Below are 12,681 nucleotides of genomic sequence, written 5' to 3' on the forward strand. Positions count from 1 at the left end.
ATGGTAGAATTTTTCACACAGCATAACTTAATCATAGCTAACATTTGGTTGAAGAATCATGAAAGTAGCTTGTATACATGGAAGAAGCCTCGAGATACTAAAAGGTATCAGATAGATTATATAATAGTAAGACAGAGATTTAGGAACCAGGCTTTAAATTGTAAGAAATTTCCAGGGGCAGTTGTAGACTCTGAGCACAATCTATTGGTTATGAATTGTAGATTAAAACTGAAGAAACTGCAAAAAGGTGGGAATTTAAGGAGATGGGATGTGGATAAACTGACTAAACCAGAGGTTGTACAGAGTTTCAGGGAGAGCGTAAGGGAACAATTGACAGGAATGGGGGAAAGAAATACAGTAGAAGAAGAATGGGTAGCTTTGAGGGATGAAGTAGTGAAGGCAGCAGAAGATCAAGTAGGTAAAAAGACGAGGGCTAGTAGAAATCCTTGGGTAACAGAAGAGATACTGAATTTAATTGATGAAAGAAGAAAATACAATAATGCAGCAAGTGAAGCAGGCAAAAAGGAATATAAACGTCTCAAAAATGAGATCGACAGGAAGTGCGAAATGGCTAAGCAGGGATGGCTAGAGGACAAATGTAAGGATGTAGAGGCTTATCTCATGATGGGTAAGATAGATACTGCCTACAGGAAAATTAAAGAGACCTTTGGAGAAAAGAGAACCACTTACAAAATTGTTAAGGCTTTCGTGGCCACTTGTTGACAAACTGCCTCTTGGCTTCTGTCTCGGGTTCTTCGGCCGACGTTCATCTAATGATTTTTCTGACGTTTCGAAAGCACGAGTGGCTGGCATTGTCAAAGCTTCTCCCTCCATTGTTCACCACCGGCAATGGAGGGTGAAGCTTTGACAATGCCAGCCACTCGTGCTGGCGAAACGTCAGAAAAATCATTAGATGAACGTCGGCCGAAGAACCCGAGACAGAAGCCAATAGGCAGTTTGTCAGAGAATCACTTGTGTGAATATCAAGAGCTCAGATGGAAACCCAGATCTAAGCAAAGAAGGGAAAGCAGAAAGTTGGAAGGAGTATATAGAGGGTCTACACAAGGGCGATGTACTTGAGGACAGTACTATAGAAATGGAAGAGGATGTAGATGAAGATGAAATGGGAGATATGATACTGCGTGAAGAGTTTGACAGAGCACTGTAAGACCTGAGTCGAAACAAGACCCCGGGAGTAGACAACATTCCATTAGAAATACTAACAGCCTTGGGAGAGCCAGTCCTGACAAAACTCTACCATCTGGTGAGCAAGATGCATGAAACAGCCGAAATACCCTCAGACTTCAAGAAGAATATAATAATTCCAATCCCAAAGAAAGTAGGTGTTGACAGATGTGAAAATTGCCGAACTATCAGTTTAATAAGTCACGGCTCCAAAATACTAACACGAATTCTTTACAGGCGAATGGAAAAACTGGTAGAAGGTGACCACGAGGAAGATCAGTTTGGATTCCGTAGAAATATTGGAACACGTGAGGCAATACTGACCCTATAACGTATCTTAGAATATTGATTAAGGAAAGGCAAAACCTATGTTTCTAGCATTTGTAGACTTAGAGAAAGCTTTTGACAATATTGACTGGAATACCCTCTTTCAAATTCTGAAGGTGGCAGGGGTAAAATACAGGGATCGAAAAGCTATTTACAATTTGTTCAGAAACCAGATGGCAGTTATAAGAGTCGAGGGGCATCTAAGGGAAGCAGTCGTTGGAAAGCGAGTGAGACAGGGTTGTGGCCTATCCCTGATGCTACTCAATCTATATATTGAGCAAGCAGTAAAGGAAACAAAAGATAAATATGGGATGGTATTACAATCCAGGGAGAAGAAATAAAAATTTTGAGGTTCGCTGATGACATTGTAATTCTGTCAGAGACAGCTAAGAACCTGGAAGATGAGTTGAATGTAATGGACAGTGTCCTGAAAGGAGGGTATAAGATGAACATCTACAATAGCAAAACGAGGATAATGGAATGTATTCGAATTAAATCAGGTGATGGCAAGGGAATTAGATTAGGAAATGAGACACTTAAAGTAGTAAATGAAGCTTGCTACTTGGGGAGCAAAATAACTGATGATGGTCGAAGTAGAGAGGATATAAAATGTAGCCTGGAAATGGCAAGGAAAGCATTTCCGAAGAAGAGAAATTTGTTAACATGAAGTATAGATTTAAGTGTCAGGAAGTCGTTTCTGAAAGTATTTGTATGGAGTGTAGCCATGTATGGAAGTGAAACATGGACGATAAGTAGTTTGGCCAAGAAGAGAATAGAAGCTTTCGAAATGTGGTGCTACAGAAGAATGCTGAAGATTAGATGGGTAGATCACATAACTAATGAGGGGGTATTGAACAGAATTGGGGACAAGAGGAGTTTGTGGCACAACTTGACAAGAAGAAAGGATCGGTTGGTAGAACATGTTCTGAAGCATCAAAGGATCACAATTTTAGTATTGGAGGGCAGTGTGGAGGGTAAAAGTCGTAGAGGGAGACCAAGAGATGAATACACTAAGGAGATTCAGAAGGATTTAGGTTGCAGTAGGTACTGGGAGATATAGAAGCTTGCACAGGATAGAGTAGCATGGAGAGCTGCATCAAACCAGTCTCAGGACTGAAGACCACAACAACAACAATAACTATTTATAATGTAGAATGTAGCTTTATATTCCTTGGTCAAATTCAGTTTTGTCAGTGTAACAATAAAACACAAATTATTGTGCTTTTGTACTGTACGTGGTGTCGATCATCCAATGACAGTTTTCAGTGATCGTTCCGTTTGATGTACTGACATTACAGAATATCGTTTACATTATAATTGTCTAATGAATGTGTAAAAATATTATAATACTATTTAAAATGAAGAATCCAACTTTATATTCAATGTTTATACTGATTTTTATCACTGCAGCAACAGACGAGGAAAAAAGTGGTTATTGAGCACTTGCATTTTACATAGTACTCGTTATATTCAATGTACAAATATCTTGGCTGTTCACAATATTACTCACATTAGACCTGGTTCAGTAACTCAAATCTATGAACCTTCAGGCATTTATATTATTAATTTATGCAATCTTTGTTATACAATAGAATGCCATATCAGAATTTATTATAAACAGTTTTATTCCTCTTTTACACTTTCCAAACAATTTCATCGCTCCAGATAACACATTATTTAGTGTGCCCATACACTCAATACAGAATCTGTAACGTAACATCTTTACTACTCTAATATCTCTGAAGCTATTATATTTCTGTACTCACGTGAAGCACAAATTTTTTACATGTTGAGCATGTGTGTTGCTATAAAACGTACGATAGTGTGCGTTAAAGCAGTTTTCAGAGAATTCAACAACACTCACTCATCCATTTGCAAATATGTGTAAATTTAGAAAGTATAACATAAATATGGGATAAATTCGTCGCACAGGAATATACACCACCTAAGTTTTCACTACACTTCAAATATTGTTAATTTTAAAAATCAATTCATGAATGGATTTATGAGGGTAAATAAGAAAAAAAAAATTATCTCTTAAGTATATCGAATTGTGAAGGAAAAACCTTTTGTTTATTTCATGCACCAAACTGCTAATGTTCCGACGTAAATAAACTTTTTAAAATTATACTTGTGGCTGGTTGCTGTTTCAATTATGAAGCTTACAATTGTACTACAACCATGTTTCTCAATATATCAACTTTTGAGAGGATACATTTATGATCTTATGTATGCACACTGTAGACATTTGTGGTCAAGGTATTGTAAGACCTAAATCATTACTTGGCCTCTTTTGAGAAATAACACCCATAGAAAAAGTATCCAAGTCCTGATCGAAAAGTCAAAGAATGTCGCAAAGTAAATAATAAAATAAAAATTAAAAAACGCAAATACATAATATCCACTACGATAACTTGAGTAAGAGTAGGTTTATTTCAAATGTTAACAGACGACGCCAGTACCCCCCCCCCCCCCCAACCCCCGCCGTCGCGCGTATGTGAATATCTAACCACTGTTTTCCTTCATTTTTGTGACTACCGCCGTTTTAAAAACATTGTGCAACGATTTGACATTCCGTTAAGTGACGTCCAGTCTGAATCGACCTTACGGCGTATTCACAATGAATTACAAAACATGGTCTGCAACAATGTTGGCAAGATTGTTCATGGCAAATACTGGACTATTCGTGTTCATATTGCTAACGGCTGAGTGAGTATAGGTTTCGGAACACTGTTTCTGGTCTGTCTCCAATTAATGCCACAATCGAGCGCTAATGTTTGTTTCTACTCTTTCGTTCACAAACTGAAGGCATTTGAGGTATGGCTGGCTTTAAATTTGGAATAAATATGCAAAAGATTGGTAGGAATCTTCTGTTGCCAAAAACCGATAAGAAACACACGAATTGATTTTCAGAAATTTGTGTCTTTCCATCGAACAACTGCCCCAACACATCCATTACAATTTCGAAATCGAACGGCGACATCTTAATGAAGATACAAACACCATAATCATCTTCCAACTTCAGCTCACACAGCATGTCATTCCTGCAATGTCTTCTATAAGGTTCTTTAAAGAATAGAACTGTTATTGTTTCGTTGTTGTTGTTGTTGTGGTCTTCAGTCCTGAGACTGGTTTGATACAGCTCTCCATGCTACACTATCCTGTGCAAGCCTCTTCACATCCCAGTACCTGCTGCAACCTACTTCCTTCTGAATCTCCTTAGTGTATTCATCTCTTGGTCTCCCTCTACGATTTTTACCCTCCACGCTGCCCTCCAGTACTAAATTGGTGATCCCTTGATGCTTCAGAACATTTCCTACACAACCGATCCCTTCTTACAGTCAAGTTGTGCCACAAACTTCTCTTCTCCCCAATTCTATTCAATACCCCCTCACTAGATATGTGATCTACCCATCTAATCTTCAGCATTCTTCTGTAGTACCACATTTCGAAACCTTCTATTAACTTCTTGTCTAAACTATTTAACGTCCATGTTTTACTTCCATACATGGTTACACTCCATACAAATACTTTCAGAAACGACTTCCTGCCACTTAAATGTTAACAAATTTCTCTTGTTCAGAAATGCTTTCCTTGCGATTGCCAGTCTACATTTTATATCCTCTCTACTTCGACCATCATCAGTTATTTTGCTCCCCAAGTAACAAGCCTCATTTACTACTTTAAGTGTCCCATTTCCTAATCTCATTCCCTCAGCATCACCCGACTTAATTCGAATACATTCCATTATCCTCGTTTTGCTTTTGTTGATGTTCATCTTATACCGTCCTTTCAGGACACTGTCCATTCCGTTCAACTGCTCTTCCAAGTCCTTTGCTGCCTCTGACCGAATTAGAATGTCATCAGCGAACCTCAAAGTTTTTATTTCTTCTCCCTGGATTTTAATACCTATTCCGAACTTTTCTTTCGTTTCCTTTACTGCTTGCTCAATATACAGAGTGAATAGCATCGGGGAGAGGCTACAACCCTGTCTCACTCCCTTCCCAACCACTGCTTCACTTTCAATTCCCTCGACTCTTACAACTGCCATCTGGTTTCTGAACAAATTGTAAATAGCATTTCGCTCCCTGTATTTTACCCCTGCCACCTTCAGAATTTGAAAGAGGGTATTCCAGTCAACATTGTTAAAAGCTTTCTCTAAGTCTACAAATGCTAGAAACGTAGGTTTGTCTTTCCTTAATCTTTCTTCTAAGATAACTCGTAGGGTCAGTATTGCCTTACGTGTTCCAACATTTCTACGGAATCCAAACTGATCTTGCCCGAGGTCGGCTTCTACCAGTTTTTCCATTTGTCTGTAAAGAATTCGCGTAAGTATTGTGCAACTGTGACTTATTAAACTGATAGTTCGGTAATTTTCACATCTGTCAACACCTGCTTTCTTTGGGATTGGAATTATTATATTCTTCTCGAAGTCTGAGGGAATTTCGCTTGTATCATTCATCTTGCTCACCAGATGGTAGAGTTTTGTCAGGACTGGCTCTCCCAAGGCTGTCAGTAGTTCTAATGGAATGTTGTCTACTCCTGGGGCCTTGTTCCGACTTACGTCTTTCAGTGTTCTGTCAAACTATTGACGCAGTATATCTCCCATTTCATCTTCATCTATCTCCTCTTCCATTTCCATAATATTGTCCTCAAGAACATCGCCCCTGTATAGACGCTCTATATACTCCATCCACCTTTCTGCTTTCTCTTCTTTGCTTAGATCTGGGTTTCCATCTGAGATCTTGATATTCATGCAAGTGGTTCTCTTTTCTCCAAAGGTCTCTTTAATTTTCCTGTAGGCAGTATCTATCTTACCCCTCATGAGATAAGCCTCTACATCCTTACATTTGTCCTATAGCCATCCTTGCTTAGCCATTTTGCACTTCCTGTCGATCTCATTTTTGAGACGTTTATATTCCTTTTTGCCTGCTTCACTTGCTGCATTGTTGTATTTTCTCCTTTCATTAATTAAATTCAGTATCTCTTACCCAAGGATTTCTACTAGCCCTCGTCTTTTTACCTACTTGATCCTCTGCTGCCTTCACTATTTCATTCCTCAAAGCTACCCATTCTTCTTCTACCGTATTTCTTTCCCCCATTCCTGTCAATTCTTCCCTTATGCTCTCCCTGAAACTCTCTACAACCTCTGGTTTAGTCAGTTTATCCAGGTCCCATCTCCTTAAATTCCCACCTTTTTGCAGTTGCTTCAGTTTTAATCTACAGTTCATAACCAATAGATTGTGGTCAAAGTCCACATCTGCCCCTGGAAATTTCTTACAATTTAAAATCTGGTTTCTAAATCTCTGCCTTACCATTATATAATCTATCTGAAACCTTTTAGTATCTCCAGGGTTCTTCCATCTATACAACCTTCTCTCATGATTCTTCAACCAAGTGTTAGCTATGATTAAGTTATGCTCTGTGAAAAATTCTACCAGGCGGCTTCTTCTTTCGTTTCTTAGCCCCAATCCATATTCTCCTACTACGTTTTCTTCGCTTCCTTTTCCTAGTATCGAATTCCAGTCACCCATGACTACTAAATTTTCAGCTCCCTTCACTACCTGAATAATTTCTTTTATCTCATCATATATTTCATCAACTTCTTCATCATCTGCAGAGCTGGTTGGCATATAAACTTGTACCACTGTAGTAGGCGTGGGCTTTGTGTCTATCTTGGCCACAATAATGCGTTCACTATGCTGTTTGTAGTAGCTTACCCGCACTCCTATTTTTTTTATTCATTATTAAACTTACTCCTGCATTACCCCTATTTGATTTTGTATTTATAACCCTGTATTCCCCTGACCAAAAGTCTTGCTCCTCCTGCCACTGAACTTCACTAATTCGCACTATATCTATCTTTAACCTATCCATTACCCCTTTTAAATTTTCTAACCTACCTGCCCGATTAAGGGATCTGACATTCCACGCTCCGATCCGTAGAACGCCAGTTTTCTTTCTCCTGATAATGACGTCCTCTTGAGTAGTCCCCGCCTAGAGACCCGAATGGGGGACTATTTTACCTCCGAAATATTTTACCCAAGAGGACGCCATCATCATTTAATCATACAGTAAAGCTGCATGCCCTCGGGAAAATTTACGGCTGTAGTTTCCCCTAGCTTTCAGCCGTTCGTAGTACCAAAACAGCAAGGTCGATTTGGTTAGTGTTACGGAGCCAGATCAGTCAATCATCCAGAATGTTGCCCATGCAACTATTGAAAAGGCTGCTGTCTCTCTTCAGGAACCACGCATTTATCTGGCCTCTCAACAGATATCCATCCATTGTGGTTGATCCTACTGTACAGCTATCTGCATCTTTGAGGCATGCAATCCTCCCCACCAACGGCAAGGTCCATGGTTCATGAGGGGGAATAGAACTCCTACATATAAAACAACTTCGAACGTCTGATTACTTTACAAATGAGTTAATGGATTACATATATGACGACGTTGAGCATGTAAGTGAGACAATGTATAGAAAAGGTTTCAAATCATGCTTAAAGTTTGTTGGAAGTCGCTAAGTCCTGTCATTATGAAACACTGGGTGAACATGGATAGGGTAATTCGCACTCCACTTTGAGTAAACACAGAGTTTCAAATGGCTCTGAGCACTATGGGACTCAACTGCTGAGGTCATTAGTCCCCTAGAACTTAGAACTAGTTAAACCTAACTAACCTAAGGACATCACAAACATCCATGCCCGAGGCAGGATTCGAACCTGCGACCGTAGCGGTCTTGCGGTTCCAGACTGCAGCGCCTTTAACCGCACGGCCACTTCGGCCGGCCAAACACAGAGTTTCCATGCATGTAAATGTTTGTGATGCCATATCTCCTGAACTGCCTTTTGCATCGCACAATGATATAATTGTGCAGGTACGTTCAGTGGTGTACACAGTCCAGTCACAGCAATGTGAGTACCTGTCAAAAGCCGGATGGTTAATCATCTTTTCCAGCACCAACTGCAGCGAGACTTGCGTGAGGAGTCAACGAGGTTCTGTAAGGTACTGACGTTGATGTGGAGTCATGCCGACTCCAGTCCTGTGGCCAGCCGCACTGTTTCTCGATTGAGGATCCATGGCGCGAACATCCCAACCCAGGTGGTCCCACAAATTCTCGATTGGGTCTAAATCCAGAGAGTTAGGTGGCCAAGGGAGTATGGTACACTCATCCTGGTGTGCTTTGAACCACGCACGTACATTGAAAACTATCTGACACGTTGCATCGCGCCACTGGTAGATATTGTGCTGTGTGGGGACAGGGCCATTTTGCCATGCACAGTACACTTTAACCATAGTGGCACGGGGCGCAGCCCCAAATGCTCCTGAAACCAGGTAGGTAAGCACATAACAGGACCGAATCCTCCCAAATTAACACATTGTGTGTTGTATTATAGACAATAATATAATTATCTCTGCCATATTCGTTACCTCCTTCCCCCACCCCTCCCATGTTTTAAACAAAAAAATATTGATTCACTTACGCGCTCTTTGCGAGTGATCTTCAGCAGGACTTAGTCGCTGGCTCTGTGCCGGATGGACTTTATCTCAATACGGTAAAAGATAAAACTTTTAAACATACTCACAACACACGCGAAAAATTTTTACATCTTCTACTGTAACTTCATATGCTTTCCTTTGACTGCTTGGAGTATTCATAACGTTTAGAACTGCTACCTGCTTCAATCGAGAGGATTCGGTTCCATCGTTTTTCAGACACTTGAGGGCCTCGGAGGATTCGGTACAATTTTTCTGACCGTGGGAGGATTCGGGGCTGCGCCCACGGCACGAGAGCAGTTCACAAACTTAGCAGTTTCGGAAATGCTTCCACCCTTGGCCCGACAACTTTAGGACGTCAGACAAACTGCTGCGTTTACATAGTACGACAACGACTGCACTGTTCTCCCCTCCCCCCCCCCCCCCCCCCCGCCACCCAAAGAAATGTGGAGTCAATAGGAAAGATGTAATACCTTAAAAGCCACTTCAAATGCTGAAGTTTCACTACATGAACAGCAACAGTGGAAACGTGGTAAGTTAGTTAGTTACTTTTCTCTTCTACCGTTTTGTGGGGGCATCAGCGAGAAAAAACTCCGTGACGGCTCGAAATATGTGTAAGGTTCGTTGGAAGTCATTAAATGCTCTTATTCCACCAATGGCGACTACGTCTTTTATTTTCTTCTGTTTCTTGTTGAGTATTATCAGCAGCACATATTCCAAAATTACATTTTCACTCTGCAGCGGAGTGTGCGCTGATATGAATCTCCCTGGCAGATTAAAACTGTGTGCTGGACAGAGACTCGAACTCGGGACCTTTGCTTTTCGCGGGCAAGTGCTCTACCACTAATTCTTCATCTTCGCTTGTCATAGTAGCTCTCGATGAGAACACCCAATATGAAATGTTTACTCCACGTTCAGAGTAGCAGACGATTCGTATACATCTGTAGAAATGTTTGTCGCAAGTGTGGACCGAGACGCGTAAAACCAACATTTGTGCCAACATTTTGCTGTCTTTAGTGGAACAATGTTGCGAACAGAAATATTTTTCAGACCTAATGGAAACGCAGCCTTAGGGAATCCATGGAGGTAAGAACAGAGGGAGACGCCGTGACGTCACAGCTGTGAAGCTATGTGAAGCCGAGGGTAGCCATCTCAATCCGACCAAAACATTGCTGCTGTAAGCTTGTGTGCATAGGCTTCTCGCTCGCTTTTGGAAGGATTTTCCGCTATTATGGTGACTTGTATGGTGTTCGGATGTACGAATCGTTCTGATTGTGATGCGAAATCGAAGGGAATAACATTTCATGTGTAAGTTGTCTCGTTAAGTGTGATTTTACAACTTCATTGTGAATGAACGTGTGCTACATCGGTACTTGTACTATAGCGTGTTTTTCTCCTGTATGATTTTAGATTTCCTAAAAATGAAAGTCGGAAAGCTCTGTGGGAGAATTCCGTGAGGAGGAAGAATTGGCGTGCGTCTAAATGGAGCACTGTATGTTCTCAGCATTTCCGAGAAGAGGACATAGACCGAACTTCCCTTTCAACAGTAAGGCTCCGAGCAAATGCTGTACCATCAGTTTTCCCTACACACCCAAAACATTTGCAAAAGGTATGTTAATTCAAATAATTAAATTCTTAGTTTTCAAGTTCACGTTTCAGTATAATACGTACGTATCGTCGATAATCGAAGTGTTGAGTAACTCACTTTGTCTCCATCATGTACCAAATTAAAAGCTAGCACTACATTAACTGGCGTAAAGTATAGACCTAAACAGGACACTGTGTAGATTTGCCATTCTATGTACCGTATTTCAGTAAATATTGGTGGTAATGAACAGTGTTTCCCAGTAGTGTAACGTAACTGAAATGTCCCAGTACGTATTACAAACAAGAAGTATTTATGGGGCTTTGGAGGGAGGGTATAGCTAACTTGGTTTTCAGTTTCTATTACTTAGTTTGTGATACACGTTTATTACTGAATTAACAAAATTGTATCGTTTACATTGAAGGCTAGCTATTCGTAATATTACATTAAAAACTATTTTTAATCAGAAGAAACGCGAAATTTCGCCTTTACGAGATTTTATTTTAAACAAAAACTTTGAAACAACCAATCTGATGACGTTACATGCGTATATGGTGCAATTAGCGACTGTAATACACGCAGCGCTATAGCACACTGGCAATGTTTTGGTCAGAGTGTCATGGCGGCGAGCTACGCCCCCATGGCTTCAAAACGTAGTACGGCCGGGATACGTAGCGCCATCTCCCCTTATTTTTACCTCCATGAGGGCATCACTGTACAGGTCCGCCTGCGGTAGTCCTTCCTAGAAGTTGTAAACCTCCCAGCGGTCAGTGTGAGACATTTACAGCTTCTGAGAAGGGACGCATGGAGTAAGTTGCCGATTGTGGGCTTTACCAGAGGATGCAGCAGATAACAGTGACCACTGGGAGACTCGGAGAAGCCATCCTCTGGGGCCCTGTCCCCTGCCACAGACGTGCCCCTGTCACAGACAAAGATATGTTACTCTGTGCCCCTGTTCAGCAGCTCCCCCACCCTCTGACAGGGCCCACTACTTGCCGCAAGGAAACAAAAGGCTGTCGGACTGGGGCCGCCTGATCGGCGCCACAGGCAAGGCACCGCTTTCTCTAGGGCTCTGCAGTCCCTTTATAGCAGGAATAATGACACACAAGGATGTCTGTTTCCCGCAGCTTCACTAGCTTACTTCTTTCTGGTCCTCGCTGGCCTCGGAAAATACAGTGTGGATCGAAAATAAGCCAAAAATTTTCAGGTGTTGTCCCAGGGTGTTTTCTGTGTATTTTGGTGTCCGTGATTCTTGGTCCCAGGTAGCTCGTTACAGATTTATTCGGTTCGTTCCCCAGATGCTTTTGTCCAAATACTATCACTACATTAAGAAAGCTTGTCATTTACAATTACTAAAACATGCAGACCACAGAGCACGTAAATACTGCGTACTGTGTAGTTGCCGTCGTTGCGGGAGCAGCTTAGCAGAACCGATTGTGTAGCTTTTCAATTTGCATTAAACAAACCCGTAGATACGTTCACTTTCGCCAGTTTTCTTCGCCCAACCTGTACATACTGGTGTGTGTTACTATTAACGTGCAATCAACATTGCCGGAATATATCTAACGTAAGGCGGAACTGGGTAGTGCTGAATGTAAGCTTGAAGGCGTAGAATAGAAGTGGGCATTGCTGATGTCAACAGAAAGTACCACGAAGAATGGAAAAAATCTGCTCCCAAGCAAAACACAGTGCATACCGTCGACATCTGCAGTGCTGTGCGGATATTTTCACTGCAATGCACGCTCAAATATAATTCGGTATACCAATGGTAATGATATCGATGATAGTCCCACTAAACTCAGTTTTCCGAAATTCCTTCACCAAAGACGACGAAGCAAACATTGCAGGATTCGACTCAACAACAGCTGCCAATATGAGTAACTTAGAAGTAGATATACGGTACTCGGAGTAACAATCTACACTACTGGCCACTAAAATTGCTACACCAAGAAGAAATGCAGATGACAAACGGGTATTCATTGGACAAATGTATTATACTAGAACTGACATGTGGATACATTTTCACATAATTTGGGTGCATAGATTCTGAGAAATCAGTACCCAGAACAACCATCTCTGTTCGTAAT

This window comes from Schistocerca serialis, chromosome 1 (genome assembly GCF_023864345.2).
Source record: "Schistocerca serialis cubense isolate TAMUIC-IGC-003099 chromosome 1, iqSchSeri2.2, whole genome shotgun sequence".
Taxonomy (NCBI): domain Eukaryota; kingdom Metazoa; phylum Arthropoda; class Insecta; order Orthoptera; family Acrididae; genus Schistocerca; species Schistocerca serialis.